The 20,860-nt window shown below is 43.7% G+C and overlaps 3 long non-coding RNA genes across 3 annotated transcripts; all 3 read left to right on the top strand.

Moving 5' to 3' along the window:
- Positions 1–846: 846 nt before the first annotated feature.
- On the top strand, positions 847–3,680 carry LOC119317489. The gene is made up of 2 exons (XR_005153650.1): positions 847–1,087; positions 3,429–3,680. It is a non-coding gene; the product is annotated as an uncharacterized LOC119317489 (long non-coding RNA).
- Positions 3,681–16,624: 12,944 nt separating this feature from the next.
- On the top strand, positions 16,625–19,100 carry LOC119300317. Its single transcript, XR_005146419.1, has 3 exons — positions 16,625–16,747; positions 18,605–18,668; positions 19,087–19,100. It is a non-coding gene; the product is annotated as an uncharacterized LOC119300317 (long non-coding RNA).
- A 58-nt stretch (positions 19,101–19,158) lies between these two features.
- On the top strand, positions 19,159–20,025 carry LOC119300309. The gene is made up of 3 exons (XR_005146418.1): positions 19,159–19,267; positions 19,651–19,858; positions 19,991–20,025. It is a non-coding gene; the product is annotated as an uncharacterized LOC119300309 (long non-coding RNA).
- The last annotated feature ends 835 nt before the right edge of the window (positions 20,026–20,860 follow it).

The following is a 20,860-nucleotide window of genomic DNA, read 5'->3' as shown; positions in this document are numbered from 1 at the left end:
TATATAGCAGGGGAAGATTCTGCAGAAAGAGGAGATCACTGCATGATTCCCCCCACGCTTCTTTGTCATATCCTCTACAGAGCGAAGATGTGAGTTGCTCGATTTAGCCTAATTATAGAACTTTGTTAATTTAATAAATGAGCATGTGTGGTTTATGAAGTTTCTTATGTTAAGTGGTGTAAATTCAGAACTGAAGATGCGAGGAGTTTAAGAGAAATAGAATGCCATCAGTTTACCAAGATAATGTCAAGTCTCGAACTCTCTGTCTTTCCACTTCATAGCAGGGTAATGACCCTTTCGCTAGTGTATATTATTTTTATTCTTGTACAGAGTGCCGATACTGATGTTGCAAGTATATGCACTTCCCACTTCTATGTTTTGGTCTTTTTAATAGAAAAATAGTCTGGAACACTAAAAATATATTATGATAGTTTATGTAGTTTTGAGCTGATGCAAGATGCAAAATAAATGTATTACACAGATATAGGTTGCATAATCTGCACTGTTATTTAATAAACTCATGTGGAAAAGGTTTGTGTATTCAGATTATTAATTAGGACGTCATCTCTATATAAATTAAGGTAAATAACATTTGTTGGCATGTATCAGCCTGGACGGCACGAGCGGGCTTTCCGGCCCGCTCGTGGCCTGTTTAGGACCGGCCCGTACGGTCCAGGCCCGAGAGAAAAGTGTGCCGGTCCGAGCCCAGAAAAGCAGACCGAAAAAAGTTCGGTCCGGTCCGGTTTTTAACCGGGCCGACCGAGCGGACCGATGGCACAAGGCCCAGCCCATCTAATGTAACATATCGATTGAGGCCCTGCCGAGCACCCCTTCCCCTCGTTCCATCCCCTCCTTCCTCGCTCGATTCCTCCCCCTCCTCACAAACAGAGGCGCCTCCTCCTCTACTCTATCCCTAACCCTAACCCAAGGCGACGGCGCCGTTGACCGCGGCTCTCCCTTCACCGACGGCGCCATCTCTTCCGAGTCCGAGCTGGAGGAGCACATCTACGTCGGGGAGGCAGCAAGGCCAGCACGCCGTCGGTCCGTCCTTGCCTGGTTCCTCACCGAGCGCCACGAAGAGGAAAAGGTAATGTGTCCCTAACCTGTAACCCTCGGCCCTCGCCAAACTGAGATGATTCAGAGAAACTTAGATAGGGGATCTGGAGATGTAGTGTTTGGTCAGGAGATAATGGTGATTGGTGAAGGAGAAGGGGAATGAGAGGGGAATTATGTGCTGCTGGTGTTCATTTGCACTCAAAGGGGATCACTAGCGGCATTGCTGAACCTGCGGCTGCTGGTGTGACCACTCAAAGGGTGATTATGTATGCTTCCAGCACATTATCCTCTCCATCCCAGATTAGGAGAAGGCTGCTGAGGGTTGGTTTGAAGGATGCTGCAAATAGATTTCACAGAAGCACATGTACATTAGTTAGCAGTCTTCAGGTATTTTGCAAGGATCAAACATCTATCAATACGTTATTATATTACCAAAACAAAAGACAAAAAGCTACCACATGATTCCACATAGGATAAAAAGTCACCACATATTGTTCAAGGAGAAGATGCCACATATGGGTAAATAAAATTGAAACGATATGATATTTGTGCTGTTTTTCCGCAGCAATGTTTTTAATTGACTTATTTGAGGGTGTTATGTTGAGGTCTCAACTCTAGCAAAAAAAATGCAAGTACGACACAGTGACGAGATATATTTTTCAGCTAAATTCTTAGACACCAGCAGCCGCAGGTTCGAGAATGCTGCTAGTGATCCCCTTGTGCTGCTGTTTTTTTAAGATAATGGTCAGGACTCAGGAGATAATTATGTTCATTTGCACTAGTAGTAGATGATTTTCTATGCTACAAAAAGAAGATGAATTATTTGCACTTGATTTATGTACTGACTGCAGTGCATAATTTATGACTACAGTATTCTGCAAGCTTGTTCCTGTTCATTTTTGTATGATGCAACCTGATTTTGTGCGTATTTTGTTCCCTGTGATCGTAACGATGCGTATTTTGTTCATACTCGTTTATGTGAATGTTGCTTATCTTACTTGTAGACATTCATCATGTGGATGTTGATCTTGCTATTTTGGAGATAAATGTCAAAGTGATCTTTCTCATGTGAAGGCTACTTTTGCATTTCTGTTATGTTGAAACCTTTCAAGTCATGAACTATGAATTGTCCCTGCTAGTTTGGAGATGAACCTCTCATTTGTGTTATGTTCAACTTGTCAATTGCCATGGACTTGGAATTGTTAGAGCAAGTTTGTAATCGTGTCGTTCAATGATGATAAGACCTTATGTTTGTGGATGTGATATTGTGCTTAACCTGATTTGTGCCATCTTTCATGTCAAAATCAGTTTGTGGATGTCCAAAAAACAAAGGAAATGATGTCCAAATTTAGTTATTCTTGCTGTCCAAATTTAGTCATGTGCTTGCTATCCAATTAGTTGTTTGTGGCTGTGATATTCCTGCTGTTTCAGTCCAAAATTATGTGAAGAAACTTATCTGAAAACTGTAGTGATCAATCTTTGTGCATGTGATTTTTGTGATATTATTCCTCTCAAAATCATTTGTTTTGATGTCCAAAATACAAATAAAATGCTGTCCAAATTTAGTTATGACATACTAGTCATTATAAGAAACAGAGCACTCACTAAATTTGGACAGCCTAAATTGTGGCCAAAAAGCGCAACAGGGCACTGCTAAATAATGGCCAAAACGCTTAATAGAGCACTCCCAGGGACAACTACAGTCTAAATACGTCAAAACAGCCTAAACAGTGGCCAACAAAGCACTCCCAGGCTGTTAAACCGAGTCCCAGCAATCAGTCCCGTTCGGTCTAGTCGGGCTGACCGAGCTTTGCTCCTCTTGGTCCGGTCCTAGAAATTTGGCTCGCTGGCCACCTCGGTCCGGTCCGGACCGGATCGGCCGCGGCCGGTCCAAAGGCTGGCTCGGTCAAAGCCCGGACCGGACCGGACCGCGTCCACCCTGAGGCATGTATCACTGTACCAAATTTAAGTACGTCCGAATTTAGCCGGGTGTTCATTATTTTCTCTGGACATGGAAGTATTTTTGAATTGTTGAAAGCTTGCATCTGTTTGTATTTTGCATAGAACTGCAGGTCTTTCTTAACAAACGAAGGATGTGTGGTATGTTAGAACACAATTTTATTCAAGAGAGGTATCTTTTTTCTTACTTACTATGTTCTTATTAAGGTTTATGTTAACTCAGCTGACATGTACCAGGTTTGTTTTTCATAAGAAAATAATGATAAAAGTATTTGTGAGCTGTAGACTAGTACTCTCCTTTTATGTGTACAGAGCTACTGATGTCACGGCCATCTACCTTTCCAAGGTGCTCCTCCTTTAAATTTTAATGCTCTATTAACTTTGTTCATTTCTTTGCTTCTTTGCTGTTGTAGATTGCAAGATAAACTGATGATGCATGGCTCGGATGTTGTGCAAGGTCGAGAGTGGGGATGCTACTTAGATAATTAGAATGCCATTTTTAGGATTAATGTTTCAAACATTATTTTTTAGAATGGCTAATAAGTTGATGCAAGGTTGAGAATTTGCTACTTCTCCATACTAGATGGTTTCACATCTTGTAAACTTCGGATCATGTTCTTTGTAATGCAACATATTTGATTTAATATATGAGAAATTTTTGTTCATTATATCGCGTGTCCTATGCACGATCACCATTGATCTACTAATTCTGGAAATACCATGAATTGTTCATGCGACCTACCAAAGCTTCTAGTAGTATAAATGACCCTACAACACATATGAAGCGTTGTTGTGGTCTAGCTTTATATGTTGCTACTTACAACGCTTCTACAAGCCGTTTACCAACGCATGTATATACGTTGTCGCAGACACTAGCAACGCCACCAACGACAACGCATATAAATCCGTTGGTGTAGGGCGTAGCAACGCATATAGGGACATAGGACAACGCATCGATGCGTTGCTAAAGGGAGGTTCCTGTTGTAGTGTCTCTTCTTTGGCTTCGGTGAAGAGAGCATCTGATTGCTCTTTTTGCTTCTTCAGGAACTCAGCTACATTCTCAAGGGCTGTTGCATGCTTTCTTTCAGCCTTTACTAGAGCCACGAGGACACGAACAACTGACGACTCCACCTGGCTCGTGTGTAATCCAGCATTATCTTGGAATTTGCACCTTGTGTCTAATCCAGCATCATTAGGGAACTGACACCTTGTGTGTAATCCAGCCTCATTTTGGAAACATGATTTCGAGGTTGACCATACTTCCCTCCTCGCAGGAAGCCAGGAACTGCATCTTGACATGAAGTTACTTCTTTTTTAGATCAATACAAGGTGAGAACACCCACTTCCTACGTCAAGCTAAAAATGAAAGCATTAGGACGATTAAGACTCTTCTTATTACACATCGAAGAACACGAGGCTTAAGAGAAACAAAAACTACAACATATACACATCAAAGAACACGAGGCTAAATGAAAGCAATTGAAAGGGTGTTACTTACCAAAGCTCGTTTTACAGGTTCGGTGCAGCTCCTCTTTAACTTGCCACGCTCCTTGAAGATGTCCCCAATATCCCGTGTTGGGTCTTCATTGCTCCTCTACATGTTCGCACTCGTGGTTTTAAAATCTCAATATGGCAAAAAATATATACTACTAGTAATACTCGCGCATCTTGTTGGCAACATTATCCCTCTCTGCCCTCCTTTGCGCGTAGAACTCGCACTCGTTGATGATCTCCTGCGGGAAGCGTTGGCGCCACAATGCCATGGCTTCCTCGTCCATCTCGGTGATGCCGAGATGGTGCTCCTGCCTCCGATTGTCGCGACGATCCTCATCGGTGATAAGCTGCGGCAGAGGCGCGAGCTCCTACGCTCACTCCTGCGTCGGCACGTTGGGTAAGTTCAATGTTCTATGAGGCCACCGGAGGCGCCACGCCACCATGTCGTATGCGCGGGCAGCCTCGTTGGCAGTGTCAAAACTCCCGAGGCCGAGGTGCATCCCGCGGAACCGGATCTCGGCGGAGAAGCTGCCGGTGGGGCGCGCGCGGATGCGTCCCAAATTTCCCGGCGACACGGCGGCATGGTGGAGCGGCGAGGTGAGAAAGAGCGGGGATAGAGCGGTGGTGAGGCACAAAGTGGGGAGAGAGCGGTGGCAAGGCACAGAGCGGTGGGAGGGCGTTGGATTTTATAAATCGCGCCGGACGGCACGCACCAAAACTAGCGCATGCCCGACCGCTTTTTCCCCCGCGCGCGCGATCCTTTCCCGACGTCTCTGCTATCTCTACTCTCTTCTCTACTGTTATATTTATTTTATATTTAATATTTATCTCTACTTCTCTACTCTCTACTTTTTTTCTCTACTTCTTATAAAAAACAGAGTAGGTGATGATGGTGTGCCTGCCATCCTGCAATACAGGCCGTCCGAATTATATCTGACGGATAGGAAGGAAACAGTGGCAATTTTCCAAAAAGATACCCACACCCCTCTCTAGAATTGCAAATAAGGCTTTCCCTCATTCACCCTTTTCTCCCATAAGATAAACTACTCATACAAATGCATCTTGATGCGTGCAACGCATGGACATCTTGCTAGTTCTAAAAAACTTTCCATCATTTGCCACACTACTGGTTGCAGATGAAAAACCTACCCAAACACAACGCGATACAAGAGCGACGCACAATTACAAGCTGATATTATGTTGGACAATGGAGGCTATAACCAATTACTTCTACTGGAACAATAGCACCCAGGAAATTTGAAGGGTAGGTATGAACAAAATTGGAACTGCACATGTACTTCTAAGTGGTTCAATACACACATTACCAATCAAGGAGGAGAAAGATGGTCGCGGCGGCCTATGTGAGTCATGGTCGGCAACGGGAGTCAGTTCATTGTCCACGATGTTGGTGCTTCTGCGCTTGGCGTCGGCTTCCGGGAAGCAGATCCGAGACCGTGGAAGACGGTGTCGGGGAAGAGGCTCCGTGTACGAGGACGACGGTGGACCGGCTCTAGTGCGACGTACGAGGTCGTCGATGAGGCAGATGCGCTGCGGTGGATGAGTGCGGCGATGTAGAAGGGGAGGAGCACGGCTGCGGTGCCGTGGAGAAGTCTATTTTGCAGTGGGGATAGAAAATGGGGAGTATTCAGGTGTACTACTCTGGGTGCCGGGGTGGGGTTGGCTGGGTAGGGTGAACCTGAAGTTACGAAAATAGCCCATACCAAGCGTCATCCGTAGGCCTGTTCCGAAGGTTATGATGGTAACTTCCCACTGCTCGAATCAGGGTCGCGGGAGATTTTCCCGCCGACCTCAAAATTTTGTGACACTGAACTCCCCGTGTGGCGTGTTGGGTGATTCAGTTAAGCAACTAGCGAGTAGTACTAGTAAACTGTGCATATTAGTAGGTTTGACCGAAGTCAAACTTCCTAAAGTTTTACCAAGTTTATAGAAAAATATAAACATTTACCATAACAAATATGTATGATGTGAAAGTACATTCAATAATGAATATAACAGTATTTATTTGTCATTGTATATGTTAATATTTTTTGTTATAAACTTTCTGAGAGTTTACAAAATTTGACTTTGACCAATGCTAATACGCGGACTTAATAAAAATGGATGGAGTACACATTTGTTTTCTTAGTTTGTAGTGAATTAATCATTTGTTGAAATTGTGAAATAAATATATTAGCCTACTGACTTCGAATGTAATAGTGTATACAATTCAATAGTTACAATCATTGTCGAATTCCAAGATGTATACGAGGTTATAGTACTTCACAACATGCTCAAACTCACATAATCCCAGTCAAATGAGAATCTAAATGCATTTCATAGTTATTACTTTGTAGGATGCAACAAAACCAACCATAACTCTACATCAGTCATTATAAAAGCAACATTTTGAACATATCCCAATGTGTGAATGAAACACGCAGAAAGAGCTTGCGAAGATGGAGCAAATAGGGCGGGAAAGATTGTATGTATGTGGACAAGAGAGTAGGAGACAAACATGACAAGACAGAGAGAGAAATAGAGAGAGAAAGAGAAAGAGAGAGGAAGAAGTTAGGTTTGTGAGAAAGATGGAGACATGTAATATACGTTAGATGCGTGTGCATCCGGATTCTGTACACGTGGAAGGAGAAGAGACAACATGTTTGATGAGAGAGCTGGGAAAAACATGGACGAGAGGGGAAGATCTCGTGGGTTGAGGGGTTGGTAATTTTGTGCGGGGAGAAAGGGATTAGTAATTTTGTGCGAGAGAGAGAGGGTGGGGGAGGAGTTAGTCAGCCGTCATCACATCATCCCGCTTCCAAATGGCCCCGATTCTCTAGCGCAGTGTGGTCGCTGTCTTCGATCTCCTCGATGCCCTCTTTGAAGATTGAGGTGTTGTGCATGCTGGGGTGAAGAGAAGCACAAGCGAGAGTGGTCGTCATATAACCTTGGATGGGCATGAATTGTGTGCTCGGGGGAGGGTGTATGTGTGTGTGTGCTGTGCTCTCTCTCTGTGTGTGTGTGTCTGTGAGAGAGAGAGAGAGAGAGAGAGAGAGAGAGTGAGAGTGAGAGAGAGATATTGAGAGAAAACAAACCTAAGGAGAGAAATGTGTGTGTATGTGACGGAAAGCTACATGCTAAACAGGATATTCATGAAGAGATTGTGCGTGCGAGATAGAGAGCGATGTGCGGGCCTTGAGGTGGGCAGGGGCCGGGTGAGGGTGTCAAAATGTGCGCGTTGATGCATGTGTTACATGCGATCGTGCGAGGGACAGACGAATCGAGAGAGATGGTTGTTGTGTTACGGATGCTCCTCGCTCTCTCTCTCACACACACACACATAAATAAAAGAGAAGACCGTTCTCTCATGTATACATAATGTATTGGCATCTGTCTATGCCTCACTCATGCATGATCATTTGCACATTCACACCTCTCTATGTCTCTATCACACGCACACCGTCTCCACATTGCACTTCCGACACAACACACATATGGACACATACACACGTTCTCTCTCAGTCACACACACAAAATCAGTATTAAAAAAACCCAAGGCGCACCTAAAACGTCCAAATCCAAATAAACACGAACTGGAGCTAAATTCAAATATACGGAAATATTGTAGCGTCAAGAACTTTTCCAAAAAAAAGTTGAGTAATATTCGGGGATTGTTTTCACACACACAAAAAGGTTCGGTGGATGTCCTTCGAGCACGACACGGTGACGCACCATTCGATCGACCGCGCGGCTGCGGTTCACGCGCCTACATAGGATTCCGTATTGTGGCTGTGGTAACTAATAAAAGAACTGTCTAAGTCTAATGTTTACGTGTACTAGTACGGTTTTCTGTTCAGTTTGACCAACCCTATATATAAAACTAAACTAAGCTCCCATACGCGCACTCATCAATATGCCGCCGTCGCTGTTGCGCATGCCGGCGCCCTTCTGCTCTGGCCAACAATTTCTCGCCCATCACCGCTGAAAGAACATGCGGTGCCCCATGTTTGGTTTTGGTAATTGATGACAATCTCTATGGACTAATGGTTGTCTTCAGTTATATTTGAAGGATCTGTCCATAGGCTTTTCTTGAAGTCCATGTGGGGTTTCAAGGAGTTTATGAGTTGACCAAGGTGCTATTAAGGAATTATCCAAAGATTGGTCATGTGAGTGTTGAGCTTATTGCAAGCATGTATTGAAGAAGAAGGTTGTGTGATCATTCATGTTTACCTTCAAGACATCATCCAAATGAAGAGAGTTGGAAAGATTCAAGGTTGATCAAGACTAAGTCAAAGAGTGAATCAAGTTGATCAACACACAAAGCCTAGAATCTGTACCGAGAGGGATCAAGCGACCCTATGGTATGGTAAGAACTGTCAATTACACTTTGTGTACTAACCCATGATCTTCGTGAGAGTTCTTTGTGGGGTTAGGTTGTGGTGTGCAAGTTCAAGTGAATCATCACGAAGAGATCAAATGCTTGAAGCTTGCCGTCCATTGTGGTGACAATGGACTTGTGAAGATGTGCGGAAGAGAGGCTCACCCACAGTGGAGTATGGGGGAACAATCAACTAGTCTTCATCGAGCCAACGCAATCAAGAAAGGTGGTACAACTTGAGGGAGTCAAGATCGTCATCATCTAGCTCAAGTGGACCATGTGCAAGGCAAAGGTTTGCCCTTGATAGGTTTTCTATTTTACCGGTCTCATGATAATTGTGGGAGACCGGGTTATAGGATCGTTTGCCGTACTATCAAGGGGGGCTCTCGATGAGTTGCTTGATCGTATCGTTCGTAGAGAGCTCAAACCATTGCATCCTTGCATCATCTTTATTGGTTCTTATTTGGTTCTTCTCCTTATGAGATTTGGAGCTTTTGATCATGTTCATGACAAGCTCGAGTTCATCGAAAACGGAGTTCACATGCATCTTCTATGATGTTTTCGATGTTGGAGGGTATGCCGGTTCTTCTCTATTGGAGGTGTCACTCCTTTGTTTGCTAAGCATACCTCCCCTATCTCTTCTCTGTTGGAGGTGTCACTCCTTTGTTCTTCTCTGTTTTGATGCTACTCGTTGTCTTGTTTCAAACAAGCTTGAGTTTGCTCAATTCGGAGCTCATTTGCAGAAGTTATGGCAGTTCTGATTTCCTTGGAGTATACTTTGTTTTCACGGTCGTGGCTTAAGGATGGCGCCAGCGGTAGTACCGCGGTCCACAACGGTAGTACCGTCGAAGCACTCAAGCGGTAGTACCGCTCCCCAAGCGGTATTACCGCTTGTGGTCTTCGGCCGTAGTACCGCAGTGGTTCCAGGCTACTAGCGCCTCGATTCGAGACCGTTGTTTTTCGTGTCGGGTTTTACGGTACTAAGTGCGGTAGTAGTGGCGGTAGTACCGCTCCAAGCGGTAGTACCGCGCCTACTCCCACGGTAGTACCGCTCTAGAGCCAGGGCCCTGACCTCCTCGTCAGCGCGGCAGTACCGCTGGGTGAGAGCGGTAGTACCGCCCTCAGCGGTAGTACCGCGCTGCCCAAGCGGTAGTACCGCTCTGTGCGTGGCTGTTCAGTGGGGTAACGGTTGGATTGGTTCCCCCACTATATAAAGGGGTCTTCTTCCCCAATGAACCTTATCCTTGGAGCTCGTGTTCTTCCCCCATTGTTGACCTTCTTCGAGCTTGCTAACTCTCAATCCCTCCATGGATTCTTGCTAGTTTTTGAGGGAAAAGAGAGAGGAGATCTAGATCCACGTTTCCACCAATCACTTTCTCCTCTAAGTGAGGGGAACCCCTTGGATCTAGATCTTGGAGTTCTTTGTGTTCTTCTTTCGTTCTTCCTCTCATTTTCCTCCCTAGCATTAGTTGCTTTGGTGGGATTTGGGAGAGAAGGACTTGGGCACTCCGTGTGCCCTTGCCATTGCATTTGGTGCATCGGTTTGAGTTCTTCACGGTGATACGTGGAAGTGAAGTTTGAGAAGCTTATTACTCTTGGGTGTTTGGGCACCCTAGAGCTTGTTCCTCTTGGGTGCCTTGGTGCCCTAGACGGTTGGTGGTGTTCGGAGCTCAATCATTGTGGTGTAAATCTCCGGGAAAGCGTCGGGGTCTCCAATTAGGTTGTGGAGATCGCCCCGAGCAATTTGTCGGGTACCGGTGACCGCCCCCAAGGGTTGCCAAAGTGTACGGGTTCGGTGACCGCCCCCAAGGGTCGCCATTTGTACGGGTTCGGTGACCGCCCTCAAGGGTCCCTTAGTGGAATCACGACATCTTGCATTTTGCGAGGGCATGAGGAGATTACGGTGGCCCTAGTGGCTTCTTGGGAAGCATTGTGCCTCCACACCGCTCCAAACGGAGATTAGCATCCGCAAGGGTGTGAACTTCGGGATACATCATCGTCTCCACGTGCCTCGGTTATCTCTTAGCCGAGCCCCTTTACTTATGCACTTTACTTTGTGATAGCCATATTGTTCTTTGTCATATATCTTGCTATCACATAGTTGCTTATCTTGCTTATCATAAGTTGTTGGTGCACATAGGTGAGCCTAGTTGTTGTAGGTTTTGTGCTTGACAAATTAACCGCTAGGTTTATTCCGCATTTGTTCAAGCCTAAACCGTAATTATTTTAAAGCGCCTATTCACCCCCCCTTCTAGGCGACATCCTCGATCTTTCAACCGCCGTGTCACCGCCATCCCTTTGCCATGAAGCAGAAGGCTCGCCTGGTCATGTCGTCTGCAGTCCCTCCTCGCGATGCCGACGCGCTGTCAAGCACGCGAGCAGCTGGTGGAGCCGCGTCTATGCACGCAGCATACGAAGAGGAGGACGAGCGCGTGCTCCAGCACGCCAACGAGGAGAAACTAGCGTGTCATTGTCGTCTCCGCCCGCACGGAGGCGGCGCGCATGGTGGCTGTCACGGCGGAAGCCGGTCGCGCGCGCGTCGAGCCCGCAAACCGGGTGCGGACGCGGAATCTACCTTCGAGACCTTGAATTCCACGTGGATCCTACAATCTGAAGGAGCAATTTGGGTCAGTCAACTCTTGTGAGCTGTCTGATGCAACATGGATGGCTAGAAGGGCTTCTTCAACCTCCGAAATTGATGCACAATTCATCTTCTCAGCCCGCCACAAGCCTAACGGCCTGCTTCCGTTGCCCCACCCTCCCCTAAACCGCCTGCCGCCGCTGCCCCGCGTTCCCTTGAACCGCCTGCCACCGCCATGCTCCCCCCACCCCCGCCACCCGTTTAACCCCGGGCACGATCCATTTTTTCTGGCGAACTGCATTCCACACCCAACACTCATAAGATCGATCATGGGCACCCTGCCACCCTAATATAGATACTGGGGTAGCTTCTCTGTCGTCTTCTTCCTTTGCTCCGTCGAACTTCTTTCACAAATCGGCTGACCCAAATTATACTACTAGTACGAACGTATTAAGTACAGTAGGAACACGAAGATACGAGTAGTAGTACTAACTGCAAGAAGAACATTAGTAAGACATAGTACTACTACTATTGTACGTACTAAAGAGTTCAAATAATGAGAAAGAAAATAAACATAGTTCTGCTGGGGCCTCAGCACAACAGACCCTTGAAAATAAACTAAGCAACTAGTCCGCTTGACACTGCAGTAGAACCAGCATGAGCGACGACACTGCCACCTACTCGGAGTCCGAGTCCACGTCCTCGACTTCGTCCTCGTCCCTCTTCCTCTTCCTCTTTGCCGACGCTTCTTTGCTTGATTCGGACACTGGGCTCTTCTTCTTCATCCAACCCTTGTAGATATTTAAATAAAGGTAGGCATCCATTGGTGCGTATAGGATGTGATCTTCATCTAATGTCATTGACTCCCATGCATGATGAAACTCGTGGTGAGGTTTCTTCAGTTTAGCATACGAAGGATCAATCATGGCTACGGCCAGGGTCAACATTGAAGGCTGAGAGGAGGACACCAGGCTTGCCTTTTGGAGATCAAAGGGTTGGCCTACGACAAGGCCTAGCCGATGCAGTGGAGATCAAAGGATCCTCACTAATTATCAAGACTGACCACCAAAGTTTGAAGTTCATCACAGAGCAGAGAATTTCAGAGGGCATTCAACATAAGCTTATGCTCAAACTGTTGGAATTTAATTATGTCATTGAGTATAAAAAGGGCAAAGAAAATAAAGTTGTTGATGCCCTTTCCAGGAAACCAGATCTCTTAGCAATTTCTATGGCAGTGCCCAGCTGGACTGATAACATAGAACAGTCCTATGAGCATGATGATACATGTAAAACTCTCATTGCAAGAATTACTGCAGGAGCAACAGACCTCCCTTCATATTCTTATACTGCTGGTATACTCATATACAAGGGCAGGATTTATGTGGGTAATGATGAGGATTTCCAACAACAGTTGCTTTCCACTTTCCACTCTTCTCCTATTGGGGGCCACTCTGGAATTAGAGCAACCTACCACAGAATCCACATAATTTTTCACTGGCCTAAACTCAAAGCTATGGTGGAAACTTTTGTGTAGCAGTGTCCAGTGTGCCAAAGGTCAAAAGGGGAACATTGCCATTATCCTGGATTGTTAGACCCCGTCCCAATTCCTGACATGGCCTGGAGACACATTTCTATGGACTTTGTGGAAGGATTGCCCAAGTCACAAGGAAAGGATGTGATCTTAGTGGTTGTGGACAGATTCACTAAATATTCACATTTTATTGGTCTGTCTCATCCTTTCACTGTCAATACAGTCCTGCAAGCCTTCATCTACAATGTGTTCAAACTCCATGGCATGCCTATATCTATGGTAACAGATAGAGACAGGATTTTCACCAGTAATTTTTGGCAAGCTCTGTTCAAATCCATGGGTGTCAAACTAAATAGGAGCACAGCCCACCACCCTCAGTCTGATGGTCAAACTGAACGTGTGAACCAGTGTTTGGAAGCCTATCTCAGGAATATGGCCTTTAATGAACCAAAGAAGTGGTATTCTTGGCTAGCACTAGCAGAATGGTGGTTCAACACATCTTACCATACAGCAGCAAAATTCACACCATTTCAGTGTCTTTATGGATTTCCCCCTCCTCAGATAGGAGAAGTATCTGTTCCTGGACCCACTGATGCTGAGGCCACAGCATTCCGACAGAAAAAAGACCATATTCAACAACAGCTCAAACATAACTTGATCATAGCACAACAGAGAATGAAAAAGTATGCAGACAGAAACAGGACAGATAGACAGTTTCAGGAAGGAGAAATGGTTTATTTAAAAATGCAGCCTTACAGATTAGCAGCCTTCAACATACGCACAGGGTTGAAGCTGGCTACAAAATTTTATGGACCTTACAGAATCCTACAGAAGATAGGCAACTCCTCATACAAACTGTTACTACCTGATAATGTACAGATACACAACGTCTTCCACGTCAGTCAATTGAAAAGACACTTGGGGCCCTTGGCCGTACCAGCTCCGGGGTTGCCATTGGTGGACGAGTCAGGCAAGATCAAGGTTTCCCCAGTATTGGTATTAGAAACTCGAGCTGTTCCACGACCTCCCAAACTTGTCACACAATGGCTCGTGCAGTGGCTCAATATGTCACCTGAAGAAGCAACTTGGGAAGATGCAGATTTCATTAAGTCCACCTTCCCTGAGTTCTTCAATTCCACCATTCGCTCTTGGTTTCCTACCACCGATCCTCGAGGGCAAGGATCGTCTTCAGAGGCGGGGAATTGTCAGGACCCTGCTAGCCTGCAACTCCTAACTGACGAACAGAGCAGTCACTCTGAAGAATTCGACAACGACGGTGAATCGGTACTCACTTGGGAATGGATGGCTGAGATGGCATCGATGGAAATCAACGGACGACAGGCGTAACGGACACTATTTCTCTTCACGCCGTTGCCGCCACCCTCCTGAAGGCTACAGTAACGGAGAGCGCCCGCATCAGCGTCGCCACCAACCTGCCAGCTATTTAGCCCCTCGAGACGAGTCTGGAATCATCTTTCCCCTTCTCCAAGTTGTAATAGCTAGCTTAGACTAAGAACCCTAGACTACTTGGTAGAAATTCGGGGCAGATCCTCGATCTGAACCTTGTATCTGTAATTCTGTTGCTGAAGTTTATCAAATCGGGGCTAGTTCGAGTATTCGGTGCGTCGATCGAGTATTTTGTTCTTGTCACATGGATCTCGCCAGCCACCATCGGAGGAAGCCCCACATACCCAAGCTTGATGGGCTTGCGAGCGGTGTCGAGGTCCTTGCCATGGCTCCGAGCCTGGAGAGTAGATTGAGGTGGACTTCGGTTACAAGGAAGAGCTCCGGAGGGAGGTGGTACGTACATTATCATTTCCTACATATATTCCTACCCTGCAAATCAGTTATATATTTCTCTGTATGTCATATTTGTGGCAAAGAGAATTAGGCACTTGCGGATTGCATCCACTTGTATTTTCTGATGGGATATGAGATCTGGTTACAATGCGTGTTTCAGTAAAACTGTGGCAACAGTGGCTATTTTCTTCGCACGTGTTATAAGCGGAGCAGGTTGCTTTGTTTTGTATCCGATCTAATTTGTGCTTTACTTCTTTTTGGGATGTACTAATTCTCCAGATGCTCCACTTGAGAGAGCAAGAGAAGGTTAGTACTATTCCATTATCTACTAATTCCGGCAATCAAGTTCAATACAGGTTACATCAATCAGGGTCAGTAATCAGTACTACTAATTTCAGATAAGACCTGTATAGAAGTATTACTCTATCTGCAAGCGTTCGTTGCTGGATTTCTTTCACGCCTATGTGGTGCTGTGCCATGGTCGCTCTCCCTCCTCCAGGTTTGATTTTTCAAGTTTCATGCCTTTGTGTTTTAAGATGTCATCCCAAAAGTAGTTGTAACATGCAAAACCAAAGAAAGAGAAGATTAGCACATGATATTATAAATTCTCAAAACGAAGTCATTGAAGAAATTTTAGGGCAAATATAAGTTCTAATTGTCACTTGAACCGGCAATGGTACTGTAGACAATCAAAGGGCCTCACTTTGTTATCTTGCACAGGGCATCAGCCAAGTCCTGCCTGGCCGTGCCTCCGGTCCTCCCGCCTAGCTTGTTGTGTGTGTGTGATGTCTGTGCTTGACGCTGCGTGCTTGTTGGCTTGTTGCTGCTGGCCTGCTGCTTCTGCTTTTCTGTATATATTTGTATAATGCTTGCATCTTGTATGCAGCTATGCATTGTTTTATACTGACGTTGTTGTTGCTGCTACTGACTTGTTGATATTGTTGCTTACTTCTGCTGATGTCCTGATGTTGTTGTTGTGCTGGCCAGGGACTGAGTCCATAGATACACAACATTCAATTATGATGATCTAGGAAATTAATGATCATTCAGTCATTGATGATATAAAAAGAGGCATGAAGGCAACAAAAGGGGCAGTATTTTGATCTCATGTCATCTCGCACATAGATTATTTGTTCTTCTTTGCATACCATTTTATTAGTTATTTATATATACCCGCCGTATCGCCATATTACTGTTTCTTGAAATTGCCGTATCGCCGGTGCTTCACAGCTATGAAGCATGAGGCTACACTGATCTATTTTCAGACGTGCACATGTTCTATCAAGAAGTTCCGTTTGCAATTTTCTTATATAAGTTTCATTGATCACAATAATGACCGATCCATGTTCATAGCTAAGTACATGTTTCACTGGTATTACCATTGTTCAAAGTGTAAGCATATTAAACAGTTATATGCTTGTTGCACTACAAAATGTAAACTATTTATTATGTTCCATCATTTGGCAGAGCAAAGTAAATAAGCTTTTTTTAGCCTCCACCAATTTGTTGTTCTCCTTGTGTTGCTTGGATAAAATGAAATGCATACCATACTGCTACTGCTACCGAGACTTGTCACAATTTCTGTATCCCGTGTTACAGTGAGACTCACAGTTCACAATTCAGGTGGAAGGTAATCAATTTCCTAAGGCTAAACTTCATACTTGAATCTACGTTGTGTAATGTGTGAAAAATGTGAACGTTGGCAGCATCTGATTTGTGCCCTTTCAAATTTCAAATGGGGTGGTTCCAAAGAAGCAGATTAAACTTGCCCTCAGTGCCATGTTTGGGAGATCGAACATGGTTTATGTATGCCTTTGCCACCAAATCTGTTCTTGGGGCTAAAGATCAGCCAAGGGCCATGCTTAGCGATCATATATAAGAACAACTCTTTAAACGGCTCAGTGGAGAGAGACACGAACGGGCTATTCATAATGGGAAAAGTTTTGATGAGGTTAGTGCTGCCTCATCAATTTACAGAATCTTACATTTATGGATCCTATCTTTTCTTTTTCTTGGTTATATCTTGGTTTCCCTTCCTGAATATGAAATTTGTGGTTTGTGTACTTATAAACAGAGATGTGCTGCTCCTTCTGCTTACTTTTTTTTTCAGAATTTGACTGGATTAAGTGTTTGTTTTGCTAGATCCTTGTTTCATGCACGTGCACTTTTTTTTGGAATCAGGAGCTTTTCCGGACCGAATAAGTAGAGTTATAGTCATGCTGAAGGCTGAAAACAAAGCCAGGATTCATATTTATCCAAGCACACCTTTGCCGCTCAGGCAAAGCATTTTTTGCACAAAGGTGAGCAGCACATTAGATGGTCTGTGGCTCTGTGCACAAGCCTAAATTGAAAACTAGAATAAACTCTACTTAGCTGGTTCACTTCCTTCGGGATGGGGGCAATCTCTGATCTGTCTTGAGCATCACTGGACCAAAATATATGTACCACCTAGCAACAGATTGCTGTTACAAATATATGTACATACATTTGGGTGTATAGCTAATTGATGTATTGTTTTAATGAGGGTTTGGTTTACGAGTGTGTGCAGTCTGTATAAGACTAGGAGTATTGGATGGTTTTGAGTCGGCAATATATATTTTGAATGAAGTTTGTGGTATGTATAGGGATGATAGATTGGGTAGGAACTTCTGCTCTAATTACTATGGTTGTGGTGAAATCATGTTTTGGTTGAATTATGTATTTGGAGCTGATCTTAATTTACTAGATTAATCAATTCGGAAATCCAATAAACTTCTATAATTTTCTAGAAAAGGAGTATTGCTGGTTAATTAATCAACTGATTTACATTAATTTCTTAAAAGGGGACCGCACGCATGTCCTGATGCTAAATCTTTTTAGAAAGGAAGGGTTTATGTAATTTTGGTAGTATAAAAAATTTAACTTTATTATTACCCAGAGCTAGGATAAGTGAGTAGATTATTTTCATTTTTGAGCTCATATGCGAGATCATGATAAAATTTGGAATATCAATGTTGCTATAACAGAATCAGTCGGGATAGTGAAGTCTATACCAGAATGTTGACAACCCTTTTTTCATTCTTAAGTTAAGGAATTTACAAAAAGTCTCTTGCGAAAATACTATCATATCCTTTCTACAATCTCTCTATATCCTTTGTTACATAAGGTATTTATTGTATAATAGTTTGGTTCTCCGTCATTTTTTCCATTCCTCTGTGTAATCAGTCGCGTCAGTTGACATGTGCCTGAAAAGTAGGTGAGACGGAGCTAAGGGTGAGATGGAGGCCACATTGTTTTCTAAAAAAAGATGGAGGCGACACTGCCTGCGGCAGCGTCTCCAAGATGAAGATCTAGGACGTGGACGGAGGCAGGGATGATGCAGCTTGTCCCGGCGTCGTTGGCGGAGGACATGTAGCTGGTTGTGGGGTTCGGGTGAAGGTGTGTTAGAGGGATGATCGGTGGCAGCAGCGGCAACTCGGGCAGACCAGGGCGACGAGGCTGCACTGTGGGTGTTCGTGCACCTGGAGGAAGAAGGTTACGGTCCGTTGTTATATGTGTATCATTACATTGTCTGAATCATCACATTGTTATGATTAATTTGTACCTTGAATTGTTCAAGGAGAGGGGAATAAAAAAACCAACAGGTTCTCTAAATGCAGCTTCTTTAATACATTTATATTGACAGTTGATAGATGGATCCAGTAGGCCTTGGTAGTGCTAAGCGTGTTTGAATCCACTATTGCTTGAGTCGTTCTTCAGGTCTCTCATTGGTACATGGAGCGTACCCCATGTAACATTATGTTTCTCTGATAAATTTACTGATGTGCAGGTCGGACAATTCCGAGAATCAGACCTGCCAATATGAGAGGTTAAATGCAAGAAACGAGAATAAGGTGAATACGCTGACAGCTGTTTCACGCCTTTCTTTGATAGTTCTGTGGCATTTTTTTCCCATTCACTCCTTGTGAAAACGAAATCTGTTATTTGAACTAAAATTCATATCCGCATCTACTATTATACTTATCCTCGTGTAACATTATGGGGACAAATGCAAATGTCGGCAATGTTGCTGGAGCAAGGAACACTTCCATATTCTATAAGGTCTTTCAATTTATGTGTCAAGTGTTTTCTTCTTCTATAAAGTCGGTTGTTCGTGGGTGAGCCAAACCAAGGAAAAAGTAGGGTATGGTGACTATTTTTAGTTTGTTAGGCCAGTTGTAGAAATCAAGTGCCTTTTATGTTCATATCATCATTTGGTTTTATATAGTTCAGGGTTATATTTATCATAATTCAACCTCTGTTACATGGCAGGCCCATGCCAAGGAAAACGAGGGTCCTGCGGCTGGCTGCTGCTAGGGATAGCAGGCAGTAGTGAAGTTTCTTTCTGATTTGAAGTGTGCATATTGGGACAGCTCGCTTTCTGTGGGCAACCATCTGAATGCTAAAATGTCATAAATGGCTGTGAACAGATCGGATATGATTCGTACATCAGGTAAATAGCATGTACCTCTTTTGATTTCACATGTGCAGAGAGCACTTGCCATATGATGTTTGTCCCATCGGCAACAGTATGGATACTATGGAATTCAGAAATAATGTGCTTGAGAATTTTTCAGACTAATGGTAGTGCAGATTTCAAGTAGTGATTGCAGAGTTCTAAAATATGTTGACCAAATTGTTTCTTCAGAACTTGGTTTAGCCCAAGGCTCTCAAGAAAATGGGTTGTGTGTTTTAAGTAATCCTTATTTGGAAACATATAGTGGAAGCTGCCAGTCTTATCTCTCTTTGAGTCCTCCTAAAGGAATTCTTTGGATAATTTCTTCTTACACTAAATTTGGACATGTTGACACTCAAGTGAAATAGTTGTGACCTCAGGTTGCAGTATCTACCAAAGAATATATGTGAAATCCAAGGAATCATTTCTGAGTTCTGAGCGATTTGTGGTAGGGCTCAAGATATGTGGTTTTGGATTAGGGTAGGAATCAAGATATGTGACCTCCAAGGGAACTGCAAACTCAAGATATGTGGTCTTGGACTAGCAAGATTTGCATCCAGTGACACCCCTACAACAGTTTTCTGGATGGTATGTTTAGATTTTAATAGATTTGATCCACAATAATTTAATTTTATTAATTATTTTTTAATGAAATAGATAGCATAACAGACGCACTTCTTGCATCTTAAATCTCATTGTCTTCTCGAACATGACTTGCAGGAGCAGGACCATGTCGCCACCTGATGGTATAGAGCTCATGAACTCTATAATGTTCTATGATTAGCAAGGTAGTTAATAAATTGCTTGTCTCGTGGTTGTGTTTTTTTCCAGCATTCTTTGCATTTGCACTACTTCCTCATTTTCATAGGTTTGTACAACTAAGAAAGATGTTAGATTTTAGCCAATATATGAGTATATTGGTTGTAGTAACACCTTATATTATAGGATGGAGGGAGTATGTGCATGTCCAGTAAAAATTTGATATGATTTGTACTAACAATCTGATGTGATTTTGTAGACACTTTTTTTTAGATTACTAGACATATAGGAAGAATTATGAAACTAAAATGGGATGCTACTGTTAGCATTTGATGACAAAGTGAGGCCAATGTAGGAAAAAACTAAGCTTTTGGCGAGTACCTTGTGATTTTGTTATGTATTTTCTGGCTTTAGTTTGCAAATGCAGCATGAAATACTTATGTGATTGCTCTTTCCTTTTGCAGGGACTAACCACAGAATATTAGTACTATATGCTGATATTGACAAGCCGCACTACCTTCTCCAATGGCATGGGCAACGTGTATTATGTCGAAGTGTGTGGGATTATTGATTTTATGTCTTTATTTTTACTAATATATATTTATACAAGGATGACAATCAACAAAATGTGTATTTCTTATTCAACCAGTGTCCTCGCATGTAAAGACAAGTAATGGTTCGAGCACATGAGAAAGAAAACAATACTTAATAATTTTCCTATGGGTGGTCGTTTGATTTGCAGGATTTATACTCTTAGGATTTTTGTGTTGAAATTTTTTAGCTTTTTGTGTTAAAAAATTTCAGCTCTCGCCGCAATACACAACCGCAGTT

This window comes from Triticum dicoccoides, chromosome 1B (assembly GCF_002162155.2).
Source record: "Triticum dicoccoides isolate Atlit2015 ecotype Zavitan chromosome 1B, WEW_v2.0, whole genome shotgun sequence".
Lineage (NCBI taxonomy): Eukaryota > Viridiplantae > Streptophyta > Magnoliopsida > Poales > Poaceae > Triticum > Triticum dicoccoides.
Note: the sequence above shows the minus strand (reverse complement) of the source record. Positions and strands in the feature narration are given on the sequence as shown.